Here is a 19,773-nt window from a genome sequence, read left to right on the forward strand (position 1 = left end):
CTCTACACCCTCCACGGCCCCTGCAGGCGGCCCACACCACAGGGGACTACCCTGCACATATCCCGCAGGCAGCCCATCCACCATGGCCATGCCCCCCAGCCAACCCACATGTCACCTTGCACTACTGCCCACCAACGCATGTCTCCCAGCACCCCCACCCCCCAGCATCCAGGGGCACCCTCCACCAGGCCCCCACTCATGTCTCCCTGCACCCCCACCCCCCTGCATCCAGGGGCACCCTCCACCAGGCCCCCACTCATGTCTCTCAACACCCCCACCAGTCAGGGGCACCCTCCACCAGGCCCCCACTCATGTCTCCCTGCACCCCCACCCACCTGCATCCAGGGGCACCCTCCACCAGGCCCCCACTCATGTCCCCCTGCACCCCCACCCCCCAGCACTGTGTGGCACCCTCCACCAGGTCCCCACCCATGTCTCCCAGCACCCCCAACCCCCAGCATCCAGGGGCACCCTCCACCAGGCCCCCACTCATGTCCAACTCATGTCCCCCTGCACCCCCACCCCCAGCACTGTGGGGCACCCTCCACCAGGCCCCCACTCATGTCTCCCAGCATCCCGACCCCCACCAGTCAGGGGCACCCTCCACCAGGCCCCCACTCATGTCCAACTCATGTCTCCCCGCACCCCCACCCTCCAACATCCAGGGGCACCCTCCACCAGGCCCCCACTCATGTCTCCCAGCACCTCCACCCCCCTGCATCCAGGGGCACCCTCCACTAGGCCCCCACACATGTCTCCCTGCACCCCCACCCCCATCACTGTGGGGCACCCTCCACCAGGCCCCCACTCATGTCCAACTCATGTCTCCTTGCGCCCCCACCCCCCAGCATCCAGGGGCACCCTCCACCAGGCCCCCACTCATGTCTCCCTGCACCCCCACCACCCACCAGTGAGGGGCACCCTCCACCAGGCCCCCACTCATGTCCAACTCATGTCTCCTTGCACCCCCACCCCCCAGCATCCAGGGGCACCCTCCACCAGGCCCCCACTCATGTCTCCCAGCACCCCCACCCCCCAGCATCCAGGGGCACCCTCCACCAGGCCCCCACTCATGTCTCCCTGCACCCCCACCCCCCACCAGTCAGGGGCACCCTCCACCAGGCCCCCACTCATGTCCAACTCATGTCTCCTTGCACCCCCACCCCCCAGCATCCAGGGGCACCCTCCACCAGGCCCCCACTCATGTCTCCCAGCACCCCCACCCTCCAGCATCCAGGGGCACCCTCCACCAGGCCCCCACTCATGTCTCCCAGCACCCCCACCCTCCAGCATCCAGGGGCACCCTCCACCAGGCCCCCACTCATGTCCCCCTGCACCCCCACCCCCCAGCACTGTGGGGCACCCTCCACCAGGCCCCCAACTCATGTCTCCCTGCACCCCCACCCCCCACCAGTCAGGGGCACACTCCACCAGGCCCCCACTCATGTCCAACTCATGTCTCCTTGCACCCTCACCCCCCAGCATCCAGGGCAACCCTCCACCATGCCCCCACTCATGTCTCCCTGCACCCCCACCCCCCACCAGTCAGGGGCACCCTCCACCAGGCCCCCACTCATGTCCAACTCATGTCTCCTTGCACCCCCACCCCCAGCATCCAGGGGTACCCTCCACCAGGACCCCACTCATGTCTCCCTGCACCCCCACCCCCCACCTGTCAGGGGCACCCTCCACCAGGCCCCCACTCATGTCCGACTCATGTCTCCGTGCACCCCCACCCCCCAGCATCCAGGGGCACCCTCCACCAGGCTCCCACTCATGTCTCCCAGCACCCCCACCCCCCAGCATCCAGGGGCACCCTCCACCAGGCCCCCACTCATGTCTCTCAACACCCCCACCAGTCAGGGGCACCCTCCACCAGGCCCCCACTCATGTCTCCCTGCACCCCCACCCACCTGCATCCAGGGGCACCCTCCACCAGGCCCCCACTCATGTCCCCCTGCACCCCCACCCCCCAGCACTGTGTGGCACCCTCCACCAGGTCCCCACCCATGTCTCCCAGCACCCCCAACCCCCAGCATCCAGGGGCACCCTCCACCAGGCCCCCACTCATGTCCAACTCATGTCCCCCTGCACCCCCAGCACTGTGGGGCACCCTCCACCAGGCCCCCACTCATGTCTCCCAGCATCCCGACCCCCACCAGTCAGGGGCACCCTCCACCAGGCCCCCACTCATGTCCAACTCATGTCTCCCCGCACCCCCACCCTCCAACATCCAGGGGCACCCTCCACCAGGCCCCCACTCATGTCTCCCAGCACCTCCACCCCCCTGCATCCAGGGGCACCCTCCACTAGGCCCCCACTCATGTCTCCCTGCACCCCCACCCCCATCACTGTGGGGCACCCTCCACCAGGCCCCCACTCATGTCCAACTCATGTCTCCTTGCACCCCCACCCCCCAGCATCCAGGGGCACCCTCCACCAGGCCCCCACTCATGTCTCCCTGCACCCCCACCACCCACCAGTGAGGGGCACCCTCCACCAGGCCCCCACTCATGTCCAACTCATGTCTCCTTGCACCCCCACCCCCCAGCATCCAGGGGCACCCTCCACCAGGCCCCCACTCATGTCTCCCAGCACCCCCACCCCCCAGCATCCAGGGGCACCCTCCACCAGGCCCCCACTCATGTCTCCCTGCACCCCCACCCCCCACCAGTCAGGGGCACCCTCCACCAGGCCCCCACTCATGTCCAACTCATGTCTCCTTGCACCCCCACCCCCCAGCATCCAGGGGCACCCTCCACCAGGCCCCCACTCATGTCTCCCAGCACCCCCACCCTCCAGCATCCAGGGGCACCCTCCACCAGGCCCCCACTCATGTCTCCCAGCACCCCCACCCTCCAGCATCCAGGGGCACCCTCCACCAGGCCCCCACTCATGTCCCCCTGCACCCCCACCCCCCAGCACTGTGGGGCACCCTCCACCAGGCCCCCAACTCATGTCTCCCTGCACCCCCACCCCCCACCAGTCAGGGGCACACTCCACCAGGCCCCCACTCATGTCCAACTCATGCCTCCTTGCACCCCCACCCCCCAGCATCCAGGGCAACCCTCCACCAGGCCCCCACTCATGTCTCCCTGCACCCCCACCCCCCACCAGTCAGGAGCACACTCCACCAGGCCCCCACTCATGTCCAACTCATGTCTCCTTGCACCCCCACCCCCCAGCATCCAGGGCAACCCTCGACCAGGCCCCCACTCATGTCCCCCTGCACCCCCACCCCCCAGCACTGTGTGGCACCCTCCACCAGGTCCCCACCCATGTCTCCCAGCACCCCCACCCCCCAGCATCCAGGGGCACCCTCCACCAGGGCCCCACTCATGTCCAACTCATGTCCCCCTGCACCCCCACCCCCAGCACTGTGGGGCACCCTCCACCAGGCCCCCACTCATGTCTCCCAGCACCCCCACCCCCCACCAGTCAGGGGCACCCTCCACCAGGCCCCCACTCATGTCCAACTCATGTCTCCCCGCACCCCCACCCTCCAACATCCAGGGGCACCCTCCACCAGGCCCCCACTCATGTCTCCCAGCACCTCCACCCCCCTGCATCCAGGGGCACCCTCCACTAGGACCCCACTCATGTCCCCCTGCACCCGCACCCCCCAGCATCCAGGGGCACCCTCCACCAGGCCCCCACTCATGTCTCCCTGCACCCCCACCACCCACCAGTGAGGGGCACCCTCCACCAGGCCCCCACTCATGTCCAACTCATGTCTCCTTGAACCCCCACCCCCCAGCATCCAGGGGCACCCTCCACCAGGCCCCCACTCATGTCTCCCAGCACCCCCACCCCCCAGCATCCAGGGGCACCCTCCACCAGGCCCTCACTCATGTCTCCCTGCACCCCCACCCCCCACCAGTCAGGGGCACCCTCCACCAGGCCCCCACTCATGTCCAACTCATGTCTCCTTGCACCCCCACCCCCCAGCATCCAGGGGCACCCTCCAACAGGCCCCCACTCATGTCTCCCAGAACCCCCACCCTCCAGCATCCAGGGGTACCCTCCACCAGGCCCCCACTCATGTCTCCCAGCACCCCCACCCTCCAGCATCCAGGGGCACCCTCCACCAGGCCCCCACTCATGTCCCCCTGCACCCCCACCCCCCAGCACTGTGGGGCACCCTCCACCAGGCCCCCAACTCATGTCTCCCTGCACCCCCACCCCCCACCAGTCAGGGGCACACTCCACCAGGCCCCCACTCATGTCCAACTCATGTCTCCTTGCACCCCCACCCCCCAGCATCCAGGGCAACCCTCCACCATGCCCCCACTCATGTCTCCCTGCACCCCCACCCCCCACCAGTCAGGGGCACCCTCCACCAGGCCCCCACTCATGTCCAACTCATGTCTCCTTGCACCCCCACCCCCAGCATCCAGGGGTACCCTCCACCAGGACCCCACTCATGTCTCCCTGCACCCCCACCCCCCACCTGTCAGGGGCACCCTCCACCAGGCCCCCACTCATGTCCGACTCATGTCTCCGTGCACCCCCACCCCCCAGCATCCAGGGGCACCCTCCACCAGGCTCCCACTCATGTCTCCCAGCACCCCCACCCCCCAGCATCCAGGGGCACCCTCCACCAGGCCCCCACTCATGTCCAACTCATGTCCCCCTGCACCCCCTCCCCCAGCACTGTGGGGCACCCTCCACCAGGCCCCCACTCATGTCCAACTCATGTCTCCCCACACCCCCACCCTCCAGCATCCAGGGGCACCCTCCACCAGGCCGCCACTCATGTCTCCCAGCACCTCCACCCCCCTGCATCCAGGGGCACCCTCCACCAGGCCCCCACTCATGTCCCCCTGCCCCCCCCCAGCACTGTGGGGCACCCTCCACCAGGCCCCCACTCATGTCCAACTCATGTCTCCTTGCACCCCCACCCCCCAGCATCCAGGGGCACCCTCCACCAGGCCCCCACTCATGTCTCCCTGCACCCCCACCTCCCACCAGTGAGGGGCACCCTCCACCAGGCCCCCACTCATGTCCAGCTCATGTCTCCTTGCACCCCCACCCCCCAGCATCCAGGGGCACCCTCCACCAGGCCCCCACTCATGTCTCCCAGCACCCCCACCCCCCAGCATCCAGGGGCACCCTCCACCAGGCCCCCACTCATGTCTCCCAGCACCCCCACCCCCCAGCATCCAGGGGCACCCTCCACCAGGCCCCCACTCATGTCTCCCTGCACCCCCACCCCCCATCAGTCAGGGGCACCCTCCACCAGGCCCCCACTCATGTCCAACTCATGTCTCCTTGCACCCCCACCCCCCAGCATCCAGGGGCACCCTCCACCAGGCCCCCAACTCATGTCTCCCTGCACCCCCACCCCCCACCAGTCAGGGGCACACTCCACCAGGCCCCCACTCATGTCCAACTCATGTCTCCTTGCACCCCCACCCCCCAGCATCCAGGGCAACCCTCCACCATGCCCCCACTCATGTCTCCCTGCACCCCCACCCCCCACCAGTCAGGGGCACCCTCCACCAGGCCCCCACTCATGTCCAACTCATGTCTCCTTGCACCCCCACCCCCAGCATCCAGGGGTACCCTCCACCAGGACCCCACTCATGTCTCCCTGCACCCCCACCCCCCACCTGTCAGGGGCACCCTCCACCAGGCCCCCACTCATGTCCGACTCATGTCTCCGTGCACCCCCACCCCCCAGCATCCAGGGGCACCCTCCACCAGGCTCCCACTCATGTCTCCCAGCACCCCCACCCCCCAGCATCCAGGGGCACCCTCCACCAGGCCCCCACTCATGTCCAACTCATGTCCCCCTGCACCCCCTCCCCCAGCACTGTGGGGCACCCTCCACCAGGCCCCCACTCATGTCCAACTCATGTCTCCCCACACCCCCACCCTCCAGCATCCAGGGGCACCCTCCACCAGGCCGCCACTCATGTCTCCCAGCACCTCCACCCCCCTGCATCCAGGGGCACCCTCCACCAGGCCCCCACTCATGTCTCCCTGCCCCCCCCAGCACTGTGGGGCACCCTCCACCAGGCCCCCACTCATGTCCAACTCATGTCTCCTTGCACCCCCACCCCCCAGCATCCAGGGGCACCCTCCACCAGGCCCCCACTCATGTCTCCCTGCACCCCCACCACCCACCAGTGAGGGGCACCCTCCACCAGGCCCCCACTCATGTCCAGCTCATGTCTCCTTGCACCCCCACCCCCCAGCATCCAGGGGCACCCTCCACCAGGCCCCCACTCATGTCTCCCTGCACCCCCACCCCCCAGCATCCAGGGGCACCCTCCACCAGGCCCCCACTCATGTCTCCCTGCACCCCCACCCCCCATCAGTCAGGGGCACCCTCCACCAGGCCCCCACTCATGTCCAACTCATGTCTCCTTGCACCCCCACCCCCCAGCATCCAGGGGCACCCTCCACCAGGCCCCCACTCATGTCTCCCTGCACCCCCACCACCCACCAGTGAGGGGCACCCTCCACCAGGCCCCCACTCATGTCCAGCTCATGTCTCCTTGCACCCCCACCCCCCAGCATCCAGGGGCACCCTCCACCAGGCCCCCACTCATGTCTCCTTGCACCCCCACCCCCCAGCATCCCGGGGCACCCTCCATCAGGCCCCCACTCATGTCTCCCAGCACCCCCACCCTCCAGCATCCAGGGGCACCCTCCACCAGGCCCCCACTCATGTCTCCCAGCACCCCCACCCTCCAGCATCCAGGATCACCCTCCACCAGGCCCCCACTCATGTCCCCCTGCACCCCCACCCCCCAGCACTGTGGGGCACCCTCCACCAGGCCCCCAACTCATGTCTCCCTGCACCCCCACCCTCCACCAGTCAGGGGCACCCTCCACCAGGCCCCCACCCATGTCCAACTCATGTCTCCTTGCACCCCCACCCCCCAGCATCCAGGGCAACCCTCCACCAGGCCCCCACTCATGTCTCCCTGCACCCCCACCCCCCACCAGTCAGGGGCACCCTCCACCAGGCCCCCACTCATGTCCAACTCATGTCTCCTTGCACCCCCACCCCCAGCATCCAGGGGTACCCTCCACCAGGCCCCCACTCATGTCTCCCTGCACCCCCACCCCCCACCAGTCAGGGGCACCCTCCACCAGGCCCCCACTCATGTCCGACTCATGTCTCCGTGCACCTCCACCCCCCAGCATCCAGGGACACCCTCCACCAGGCTCCTACTCATGTCTCCCAGCACCCCCACCCTCCAGCATCCAGGGGCACCCTCCACCAGGCCCCCACTCATGTCCCCCTGCACCCCCACCCCCCACCAGTCAGGGGCACCCTCCTTCAGGCCTCCACTCATGTCTCACAGCACCCCCACCCCCCTGCATCCAGGGGCACCCTCCACCAGGCCCCCACTCCTTCCTACCACCCCCCCACCCTCCAGCAGTGCGATTCACCTGTGTACGTGTATATCAGGGTTGCGTGCGTAGTCTGACACGCGATATCAGCAGGGTACGTGTATTACGGGGTTCGCTGGAAGTTCCACACGCGATTTCAGCAGGGTATGTGTATTTCGGTGTGTGCGCGTGAAGTTACACACGCGGCTCTGCCTGTGAGAGTGGAGTACGTGTATTCCAGGGGTGGGCGGGATTATTTACTTGCGACTGGGCCTGGGAGAGCGTGTTACGTGTATTCCTGGAGTGGGCGGGAAGATTTACACGCTCGCCTACAACTCGCCAAAAAATAAAAGGACCAATCCTGAAACACGTACGCCAGCATGAAGCAGGCGAATGTCCCGTGCAGCATAAAAGAGTGCGCAAACAACAAACAAGCTCAGACGCCAGGATGAATATACCGTTCCTAGCAGCAGTGGCCGTGGGATACCGCAGGAGGAGGAGAAGGATAGTCAGGGCCAGAATCTTCACACCCAGAACCAGCCTATTTGGTATGTCAGATGACCAGGTGTATGGGAGGTACAGGTTTCCACCACACATAATACTCGACCTGGTCAGTGAGTGGGACGGTGACCTCACATCACCCACCCTGTGCTCCCAAGCACTCAGCCCCCTGGAGAAGGTCCTCAATGTACTGCACTTCTTGGCTACCGGATCATTTCAGCGGACAAGTGCCATAGTGGGGGTGGGTGTCACAGGCCACACAGTCACGGTGCCTACACCAGGTGTTGGCAATCATCACTGCACGCCCATCAGTCCGCAGGCACATTTACCTGCCCAGAACACCTGCGGAAAGGCAGGCTGTCAGCCAGGATTTCTATAGGGTGGCACAATTCCCCAAAGTGCTTGGTGCCATTGATTGCACCCATGTGGCTCTACGTCCCCCCAGGGCATCTGAGCACATCTATAGAAACCGCAAGCACTGGAATTCCATCAACGTCCAGGTAGTATGTGATGCCAAGGGAATCATCACCTCAGTATATGCCAACTATCCAGGGTCCACCCACGACAGCTTCATTTACAGTATGTCAACACTAAACCGGGACATGGAAGCTGGGCGGCATGGCGATGAATGGCTGCTTGGTGAGTAGAAATGCCACAGCACACGCATGCATGACAGATACATAGTAATGCCAATACCCCACTAATGATCCCCATCACCACCTCCCCAGGGGACAGTGCCTACCCTCTGAGCACACAAATGATGACACCAATTCGGAACCCCATCACGCCTCCCGAGGTAAGATACAACACAGCCCATATTACAACACGGGGCATAGTGGAGCGCACATTCGGAGTGCTCAGTTCACGCTTTTGCTCCCTTGACCGTTCTGGCGGGCAGCTGTTATACGCTCCCCCAGTAGTGTGCAGGATCATAGTGGCCGCATGTGTCCTGCACAATGTTGCAACACGCCGGGGCCTGGCTGTGGACATGGTGGTGCCCCCACATCCCCAACCACATGCACGCCCGCTGCGCATGGGAGGGCAAAGGGCACGGGGTGAGGCAGCCCGTACGCAGCTGGTGGCTAATTACTTCACATAGAAAGCACACCCCTGTGGAGTGCACACAGCCCTGGCACATACCATCTGACAATCAATGATGACTCAATCTGACAATTATGATGAACAAAGGGACAGTCAACTGTCAGAACCATAGCAGCCTGAGATTGTTCATCTGGAAGTGTCACAATGTGTGCATCCCTACCTACACAAACACCACTAATGCAGTGTCATCAAAAGACACACTTCCATGCAGCAAAATGAATACCCACTTGCAAAATACAACATGAGAACAGTGCCATGTCACCCAAACCCTCCCCGGCACGGCCACACAACACACCATGGCATGTCATGCAATGTGAGAGCAAACAAATTAATCCCCACAACATGCCCCAAGTGTCACCAACTACAGTGTCCCTAATGGAAACTGGCCACACATGAAATGCTCACAGTAATGCAGGACCAACAACACACATTACCAAATACTTACCAAGAATACCAATCACCTACACAACCTCCAACCTACCATAAACATGACAGTACAGACTTAAAAAATTGGTAGCCTCACTACCTGATAATGGCAGCACTTCAAACACTTCCAAGTATACAGTTTTAGCAAGAGTGTAGGTGCACTGCTTACAACATGGACTCCAGTCCCAAAGTAGACCGCCTTGTGAAGACATGAGAAATGGACCTGCAAATTAGGAGAATGAGATGGATGCAGAGGCACATATCAATACACTATGCAGTGTGCAATATGCACTAGGAATGTATACACAGTATTGACTACAGACTGCCCACACGTCAAATGGGAGTCCAACGTCACCGTGTACGTCAATGTCACTTGGGCACACCCTTTGCAAGCCCATGGAAACGGGAAGCAGGAGGGGTGTGTGTCACACAAACCCAAGCATCTGACCCAAATTCAGGACAAGCCTGCATGTGCCCAGCCACAATACAACGTATGCCCACGGGAGCCACACAAGGCAACACACTGTCCCAAAAAAAATAATAATAAATAAATAAATAAAAATAAAAAAAAATAAAAAATGGCCATTGATGGGCCCGGAGGGGTGGGGGAGGCCACCCAGGAGGTCCGAGGACAGGGTGCACACCAAAACCCACCTGTGTGGATCTTGCGAAAAAAAAACACCTCCATGGGCTCATGGCCTGCACGCTACCCTTTTGTGAGAGATTCGCTGCTGTCGCTCTCCTCACCCTCTGCAGCTGCATCAGGAGGTGGTGTCACTATGGGAGGCAGCCCACGCAAAGCCCTAGTCTGGTCCTCCATGGCAGCAAGCATGCGGGTGTGGAAGGTCTGGTTCTGGAGGATAATTGTGCGGAGGTCCCCATGCAACAACTCACGGGATGCCCGGACCTCCGCCCTAGTTGCCTGCATCTCAGCTGAGAGCGTACTTGTGAGCCGCTCCAGCTGCTGTTCTCTCCTCGTGTTAGCTGAAGCCTCAAGCTCAACCAGAGTTGCCCTGAGCTGACGGAGTTCCACCCTCAGGGCTTCCCTGTGGCCCTGGGACTCAATGGAAATGGCTTCCCGCAGAGTCTCCAGTGCCGCCCGTCCCTGTTGGACGCCAACATGTCCTCCCTGTGTGACTGGCTAATGGAGTCTGTTGCCTGCTGTAGTTGTTCAATTAGCCTTTCTTGGGGGACAATGAAAATGGCCACCCTATCCATGGCCTGACCCATCATCTCAGTTGATGCTGCCTGTTGGTTTGCCATACCATATATGGATTGCTCCCATGCGGTATTGCCTGGTGGCGTATGGCCACCGTGTCGGCGGGCACCACACCTGTCTGGGTCAAGGTGAACTGCGCCTAGCTGTGCCGGCACTGCCTGAGGCTGCAGGACTGCATTCCCCCTCTGATCTGCTGGCCCAGGAACAGGATCAGATGTAGCGGAGTGTGACCCTGCATCTGTAACCACCAAAGGCTGACCTACCAACACTGACATCTCCATTGAGGGTTCGACCCCTGGTGCAGGTGGGTTGGACAGTACAGAATCCCTCCCAGAGTCACTTACCTGCAACAGCACATAGGTCTCATCATCCGAATCAACACATGAATAGAGCTCGGGGGAGGTGCACCCAGAGACACCCCTTGAGATGACGGCCTGCAGCAAGTGTGGGTTCTCACCCACCACCACACCACGTCCCTCACTGGTGCCCGGTCGGGCCTGAGACCCCTCCTGGGTCTGCACCATCTCCACAACCCCAGCAGTATCAAGTGCGTCATCCCCTGCAAAGACATGAAAGAAAAGAAATGGGAACAGGCATTAGCAACATGGAACACAATTAGGGCTGAGAAGCAACAGAAACAGTACTTCATTGACACATGTCCCACATGACTATAACCCTCCCATGCATGCACTGTCACTTCGTATGAAGGGGAGGCAAATGGCACACATTGATGACACCAAGATGGAAGACCAACACATTTGCTGCATGCTGCCTAGCAGTGCCATCACACATTGGCCTGTGATTGGCATGTCCAATACACATACACGAGACATGCCATCACAGAGATGGCATGTACCCTAGCCATGTCACACATGTGACAATAGGACTGAGAAATGCCTAGTGAAAGTGGTGGAATGCAGACAATCAGCCAGAATGAACTCAGAATAACATGCAACTATGTTGTGGCAATATGACAATTCAAGGGCAACTGGCGTGAGGTTGGGCTGAATGTCTACTGTTGCCAGAAGGGATACTGCAACACCCAAATCCTGGTGCGCAGAATGTTTTGGATGAAGCACATGGGTGACCCAAACCACTCAGGCACACACCCCCTCACCTGGCACTCAATCAGAAGCACTCACACACACGCCATGCACATGGATGACACACACATGCATGTGCACTCACCGGACAATGCCTTGTAATCTGGCAGGTCTCCCACGCCTTGGATCTGTTCCTCCGTGACGTAGGTCCCAGCAACATACTCATGTCGAGTGAGTTCTATGTCCTCTTCCGGAGACCCACCTCCAGTCCCTAGAGTTGCGGCATGACTTGAGGCCAGCTTTTTCTTTGCCCTGCGCTTAAGGTCATTCCAGCGCTTGTAGCAATCATTAGCTGTGCGCCTCACAAATCCAAGGGCACTTATGAGTTCCGCAATGGTCTGCCAGTGTGCCTGACTTTGTGCAGGTGTGGTCTTGAATCCTTCAGTAATCACCATTTCGCTGACATGTGCGGACACATACTCCACAAGTGCATCAAGTTCGACCCGATTGAAGCTGGGCTTCCTTGGTGGGCCGGACTGTGTAGCCGTGTCTGGGGCATCAGCCTGTACTGGACGAGCACTCTTCCTCTTCCGCTTGGAAGGTGGTGGTGATACTGAGTGTCCTACGCCGCTCTGGACACTAGGGGCAGGAGCCCCGGTGGACTGTGGACTAGGAGTGTGGGAATGAACACTCACCATGGGAGTTGGTGCAGGCATTAGCTGAAGTGTGATGTGGTCAGGGGGAACGTCAGCAGGATGGACTAGGACCGACACTGTCCTGGCTGGGACACTCAGAGCTGGGGTGGATGGAGCCGCAGCTGCCCCTGCAGCCTCCCCACCCTGCCTACCCGGGGCAGCAGATGACATAGCTGCCACTGATCCACGTGGGCTGGTGACACCAACATGCAAAGCCACACGTGGCCTAGACCTGCTGACCTGGAAGTCAGCCATGGAGTCATCCAGTGCCAGGTCTGGTGCCACAATGGGCTGGTCAAACAAGGGCTGAGCAGGGATGGTGTCAGCCACGTTACCCTCAACCAGGGGGGCGGGGGGCATGGGTGTCCCTGACTGGTCAACCACACATGGGGGGCTAGGGGCACCCTGCAAGTCCTGGCCACGTCCCCTACCGTATCCACCACGGCCACCTCTTGTGGCTCACCCACCTTTGCCACCCTTACCGCATGCTCGCCTCCCAACCATGGCACTGATGTTATTGTGCGTATGGGAGTTGCAGTAAACTATTGTCCTGGGCAATTGGGGGTCAAAGGGGTAGGGTACTAGATGGAATTCGTACCCTAGTGCTCTAGCAAGGCTGTATGTGACCCCAGGGGGAAGATGACGGGTCACGCAACGCACAGGCACCACGAAAAAGGTAGATAATGTGCACGCAACCCCTCCTAGACCACGTGCGTGGAAAAAAAAACCTGCACTACGCTGTGGCACCCAGAAACGCAAAAATGAACCTATGCGTGTCACACGCAGCCTAGTATGACCTCTGAAGGTAGGCAACACACGGGGCAAGCACAGATGTCAAATACGTGTGCAACTCACCGTCTGCCAGGAAAAATCACGTTAAAATGCAACACCCCCGCCAAAAGAAGAATTGTACGCTGTCTGAGGAGACAGGACAACAGGAGAAGTGAACGCTGTTTGAGGAAACAGGCCCAGGAAAAAGACAAGAAGAGAAAAAGCTGTCAGAGGTAACAGGGAGTACGAACTTGGAACGCTGTGAAGTAAATCGCGTGTGAACCGACAAGAAGTACAGATTTCACCCACTCGCTCTCCACGAAAAGCACGTACAAGGAAATGGCATTCTACGCGTACCTTTTAAACATGCCCACACGTCCAGCGTCACTTCTGCGTGTACACGCTAAGGCCCCATCCTCCAATTACACGCGCTGACACTCTGACGTGCAGTCATTGGACGTGTAACATGCACCCGAGTACAGGGAAACGCCTGCGCACGCACATCACAGACGCGCATACGCGCTGTTGGCCTTTGGGCCAATGAATTCGCGTACGTGTGCTGACGCGCTTACGCACTAAGGCCCTTTCCTCGAATTACACAAGATGTGCTGGATTTTCACGTGCCAAATCACTCGGTATCAAGCTGGCCACGCATAAGCACACGGAAGACCACACTCCTGCCCAGAAGGCCAAATTACTGCCCACCAGAGCCCCGAGCATGCTCCCACCTGCCATCTGCAGCTGCCTGATTGCCTGCTGCCCACGTGCCCTGCCATTTGCTGCCTGCACATCAGCCAGGGGTGCTGTTGCTGTGACCACCCCTGCTGGAACCGAAGACTCCCGACTGGGATTCCATCGCTCCACAGCTCAGCCCCAGGACCCAGTTGCCCACCCACTCCTGCCTCTGGGGTTGTGATGTCGGGCACTGCAACATCTGGCACCACTGACAACCCCCGGCCAGAGAGGGAGAGGGGCACCAGCTTCACTGCCACCGAAGTTGGTGTCCTGGTGGAGCAAGTTCTGGGGCAGTATGATGCCCTGTTCGGAAGTTTGCGCGCTGACAAGGAAGGACGGACTCGGATCTGGACGGACATCGTGACTGACTTCCAACATGTCAAGAAGCGCTGGGAGGACTTCAGGTCCAGGGCCCTCAACGAGGCCCAGCGCCTCTTGAAGGCAGCGGATGCTAAGGGGCGCTGGGGCCACTTGTCGGAAGGTCAGATGAGGGTCCTGGAACACATATCCCCAGCGCTCCACGTCCAGGTCCTTGAGAGGCAGACCCGTCTGGAGTCGAGCGGTAAGTGTACATGCATCATGATTGTAAGCTGTGCATGTGGTGATGTGCCAGAAGTGTGCAGGTTGCACATCTGTTTGTATGGGGCCGAGAATGGGTGGGGGTGTACAGGGCCGTGAGGCTAACACATGCGAGGGCTGTCATGTGTGAGACATGGATGCTGCTTGTGTGTGTAGACTTGCATGCCAAGTGCAGTTGTGTGGGCACACATGTTTCGATGAATGTGTATGTAAGTAGGCATGTTCGTGATGTCACGCATGTATGTTGTTTTCAGCTGCATGTATCAGAACTGTGTACATGTGCATGTGTGTGTATTTGACAAGGGTGCAACAGTGATGCAACATGGATGCATGTGACAGCGGGATGTGGAAGCCTGATTGGCAGATGTGACATGGATGCCCATCTGAACACTGCGACAGTTGGCAGAGGTGTACACATGCATGCAAGTGTGGTGGTGTGTGTGCATGTGTAGTCCACTCCCTGTGTTGCATGTGATGTCTGGCTCACCTTTGCCTGCTCATGCTGTTGTATGTGTATGGATGGTGCTGGCAGTTGCGATATGGCTGTGGTATGGCTCATGTGTGCAAGTTGAAATGACATGTGTGTTGGCGATTGTGATGCCATGTCTGAGGTTTGCCAATGCCACTCATGTACAACTGTCATGTGTGTATGTGTCCATTGTACAGTGCCCTGATGCCTGTGTTTTATTTCTCCCTGTCTGCAGCGTCAACTGATGAAGAGGGCGGAGAAGGTGCTGTGGAGCACAGCGGCGGGGATCGCACTGCCAGCCGGAGACGCAAGGCCCGGCTCCCCTCCCAGGTTGTGATCTCGTTGGGGAGTGAGGAGTCCGGTGCCGCGTCCCAGGCCGCAGCTGCCGGGGGGAGGTCCAAGTGGCGGAGGTCGGAGTTGGACTCCTCGGCAGCAGAAGGGGCAGCTGGGACCCCACAGGGCCCAATGGGGGAAGATGGCATGGAGTCATCCAGGTTGGTGGGGGGTTTGGTGGAGGAGGTGGCCGTGCAAGCAACAGAGACGGGGTCTGGAGGTGGGGATTCCACTGGTGCTAGTGGTGCAGTGCAGGACCAGGGACAGGAGGCAGCAGAGGCCACCGCGGAGGTGCCTGTGTGTAATCCTGTCCCTGATCTTGTCACTGCATCATCTTGCACCAGCAGGGATGCCTACGTCCAGACCCGTTTTCAGGCAGGGGATGAGCTCACAACAACTGGCCTTCCTCTGCCTGCGGACGTGGCTATCCGGGTCCGGGTTGAGCCTGTCCTGACTGGTGTGGCGTTGCGTCAACGGGCCATGCGAGGTGACCTGCAGTCTTTTCATGAGGAGACTGCATGTCATCTCGAATGGCTCGTTGACCGCGTCGGCCTACTGGGACAGGTCACCCAGGCCGGATTCCTCTGTTTGATGGGACTTGCTCAGACCCCCTCCTCAACTTAACCCCCTATGCGCCAGTCGTCCTCCGTGCCATCTTCCCACCCATTAGTCACCTGGGTGCCCTGTGGAGCTGCCTCTGACGGTGCGGCAGGCTGGTGGAGGAGGCATCCCTGCCACAGTCAGGAGTCGGATGTCCAGCAGGGGTGGCCACATCAAGGACTGCACCCCAGCCAGTGGAGGATGTGCAGGCAGCAGGAGGAGGTGCACGGGCAGAGGCACAGCGGCAACAGCAACGAGGTGGGAGCCATAATGGCTCGGGGCCTTCGACATCGGAGGGGCAGGCATCGGCCGGAGGGCAGGAGGACCCAGGACGGGAAGTGTCTTCCGTGTGGCAGAGGTTGGGCCACGCCATAGATGCGGAGCGGCAGCGGGCGGAAGAGGCACGGCTCACGATGGTCAGGGCGAAGAACTCCATGCAGAGGGCCCTGAGGCGGGCCGAGTGCCTCGAGGCAATCCGCAGGGAGTTGGAGGTGAACATGTCGACGGCCCTGCGGACCCTCGGGGCCATGGAGGAGGACCGCCTCCGGGACATTGAGCAGGAGTTTGATGATGCCCTGGCCCGGAACATCCCAAAGTGAGCCGTCGGACTAGCCCGCTGCCCTTGTAAATAGTTCTGTAGTTAGTGTTAGGTTTCCTTTGTTTTGGCATTTTTTTTGGACCTTTTGGACAATGGGACACATTTTTGTATATAGTTTGTTTTTATTAGCTAGTGCTAATGGACCCTGGATTGTTTATCTGTATATAGTTGACTGTTGGATTTTCATTTTTTTTTATGATTTACCCATGGAGCAATGGTTTTCGTTTTTAATTTTCCATTGGATTTACTTTTGTGGACTGTGACTTTGGACACCTTTCCTTTGGATTATGATTTGTGGTTTTGCATTATTTCACGGACATGCTGTTTTTTTTTTTTAAATTCCCATTTTTGTTTGTTTATTTTTGATTCAATTTATGTTGCTTTTAATACATATTTTTTCTTCAAACTTCAATGTGTAGTATCATCTCATTGGTTTCATGCATATCATGATATGGGTTTTGACATTCACTGACACCCATTGGGTGTATGTAAGGGACATGTGTTCATTTCCAAACTTGCAATTGGGGTTCTATCATGTTATTGCCATTTCTAAGTGGGTGGATGCAATACTCGGGTGGGTGTTTGGCATTTGGAGGCTGACCATAAGGGCCAGGGATCTAGATTGTGATGACATGTTGGCTGGGGGACATGTGTGGGGGCCTGGTGGAGGGTGCCCCTGGATGCAGGGAGGTGGGGGTGCTGGGAGACATGAGTGGGGGCCTGGTGGATGGTGCCCCTGGATGCTGGGGGGTGGGGGTGCAGGGAGACATGAGTGTGGGCCTGGTGGAGGGTGCCCCACAGTGCTGGGGGGTGGGGGTGCAGGGAGACATGAGTGGGGGCCTGGTGGAGGGTGCCCCTGACTGGTGGGGGGTGGGGGTGCAAGGAGACATGAGTTGGACATGAGTGGGGGCCTGGTGGAGGGTGCCCCTGACTGGTGGGGGGTGGGGGTGCAGGGAGACATGAGTGGGGCCTGGTGGAGGGTGCCCCTGGATGCAGGGGGGTGGGGGTGCTGGGAGACATGAGTGGGGGCCTGGTGGAGGGTGCCCCTGACTGGTAGGGGGAGGGGGTGCTGGGAGACATGAGTGGGGGCATGGTGGAGGGTGCCCCTGGATGCAGGGGGGTGGGGGTGCTGGGAGACATGAGTGGGGGCCTGGTGAAGGGTGCCTCTGGATGCTGGGGGGTGGGGGTGAGGGGAGACATGAGTGTGAGCCTGGTGGAGGGTGCCCCACAGTGCTGGGGGGTGGGGGTGCAGGGAGACATGAGTGGGGGCCTGGTGGAAGGTGCCTCTGACTGGAGGGGGTGGGGCTGCAAGGAGACATGATTTGGACATGAGTGGGGGCCTGGTGGAGGGTGCCCCTGACTGGTGGGGGGTGGGGGTGCTGGGAGACATGAGTGGGGGCCTGGTGGAGGGTGCCCCTGGATGCAGGGGGGTGGGGGTGCTGGGAGACATGAGTGGGGGCCTGGTGGAGGGTGCCCCTGACTGGTGGGGGTGCTGGGAGACATGAGTGGGGGCCTGGTGGAGGGTGCCGCTGGATGCAGGGGGGTGGGGGTGCTGGGAGGCATGAGTGGGGCCCTGGTGGAGGGTGCCCCTGGATGCTGGGGGTTGGGGGTGCAAGGGGACTTGAGTTGGACATGAGTGGGGGTCTGGTGGAGGGTGCCCCTGACTGGTGGGGGGTGGGGGTGCAGGGAGACATGAGTGGGGCCTGGTGGAGGGTGCCCCTGGATGCAGGGGGGTGGGGGTGCTGGGAGACATGAGTGGGGGCCTGGTGGAGGGTGCCCCTGACTGGTGGGGGTGCTGGGAGACATGAGTGGGGGCCTGGTGGAGGGTGCCGCTGGATGCAGGGGGGTGGGGGTGCTGGGAGGCATGAGTGGGGCCCTGGTGGAGGGTGCCCCTGGATGCTGGGGGTTGGGGGTGCAAGGGGACTTGAGTTGGACATGAGTGGGGGTCTGGTGGAGGGTGCCCCTGACTGGTGGGGGGTGGGGGTGCAGGGAGACATGAGTGGGGCCTGGTGGAGGGTGCCCCTGGATGCAGGGGGGTGGGGGTGCTGGGAGACATGAGTGGGGGCCTGGTGGAGGGTGCCCCTGACTGGTAGGGGGAGGGGGTGCTGGGAGACATGAGTGGGGGCCTGGTGGAGGGTGCCCCTGGATGCAGGGGGGTGGGGGTGCTGGGAGACATGAGTGGGGGCCTGGTGAAGGGTGCCCCTGGATGCTGGGGGGTGGGGGTGAGGGGAGACATGAGTGTGAGCCTGGTGGAGGGTGCCCCACAGTGCTGGGGGGTGGGGGTGCAGGGAGACATGAGTGGGGGCCTGGTGGAAGGTGCCTCTGACTGGAGGGGGTGGGGCTGCAAGGAGACATGATTTGGACATGAGAGGGGGCCTGGTGGAGGGTGCCCCTGACTGGTGGGGGGTGGGGGTGCTGGGAGACATGAGTGGGGGCCTGGTGGAGGGTGCCCCTGGATGCAGGGGGGTGGGGGTGCTGGGAGACATGAGTGGGGGCCTGGTGGAGCGTGCCCCTGACTGGTGGGGGGTGGGGGTGCTGGGAGACATGAGTGGGGGCCTGGTGGAGGGTGCCCCTGGATGCAGGGGGGTGGGGGTGCTGGGAGGCATGAGTGGGGGCCCGGTGGAGGGTGCCCGCTGGATGCTGGGGGGTGGGGGTGCAAGGACACATGAGTTGGACATGAGTGGGGGCCTGGTGGAGGGTGCCCCTGACTGGTGGGGGGTGGGGGTGCAGGGAGACATGAGTGGGAGCCTGGTGGAGGGTGTCCCACAGTGCTGGGGGGTGGGGTGCATGGGGACATGAGTGGGGGCCTGGTGGAAGGTGCCCCTGACTGGTGGGGGTGGGGGTGCAAGGAGACATGAGTTGGACATGAGTGGGGCCTGGTGGAGGGTGCACCTGACTGGTGGGGGGTGGGGGTGCTGGGAGACATGAGTGGGGGCCTGGTGGAGGGTGCCCCTGGATGCAGGGGGTTGGGGGTGCTGGAAGACATGAGTGGGGGCCTGGTGGAGGGTGCCCCTGACTGGTGGGGGGTGGGGGTGCTGGGAGACATGAGTGGGGGCCTGGTGGAGGGTGCCCCTGGATGCAGGGGGGTGGGGGTGCTGGGAGGCATGAGTGGGGGCCCGGTGGAGGGTGCCCCTGGATGCTGGGGGGTGGGGGTGCAAGGAGACATGAGTTGGACATGAGTGGGGGCCTGGTGGAGGGTGCCCCTGACTGGTGGGGGGTGGGGGTACAGGGAGACATGAGTGGGAGCCTGGTGGAGGGTGTCCCACAGTGCTGGGGGGTGGGGGTGCAGGGGGACATGAGTGGGGGCCTGGTGGAGGGTGCCCCACAGTGCTGGGGGGTGGGGGTGCAGGGAGACA

The sequence above is a fragment of the Ambystoma mexicanum genome, chromosome 4p (assembly GCF_040938575.1).
Source record: "Ambystoma mexicanum isolate Mex_15411 chromosome 4p, UKY_AmexF1_1, whole genome shotgun sequence".
Classification (NCBI taxonomy): domain Eukaryota; kingdom Metazoa; phylum Chordata; class Amphibia; order Caudata; family Ambystomatidae; genus Ambystoma; species Ambystoma mexicanum.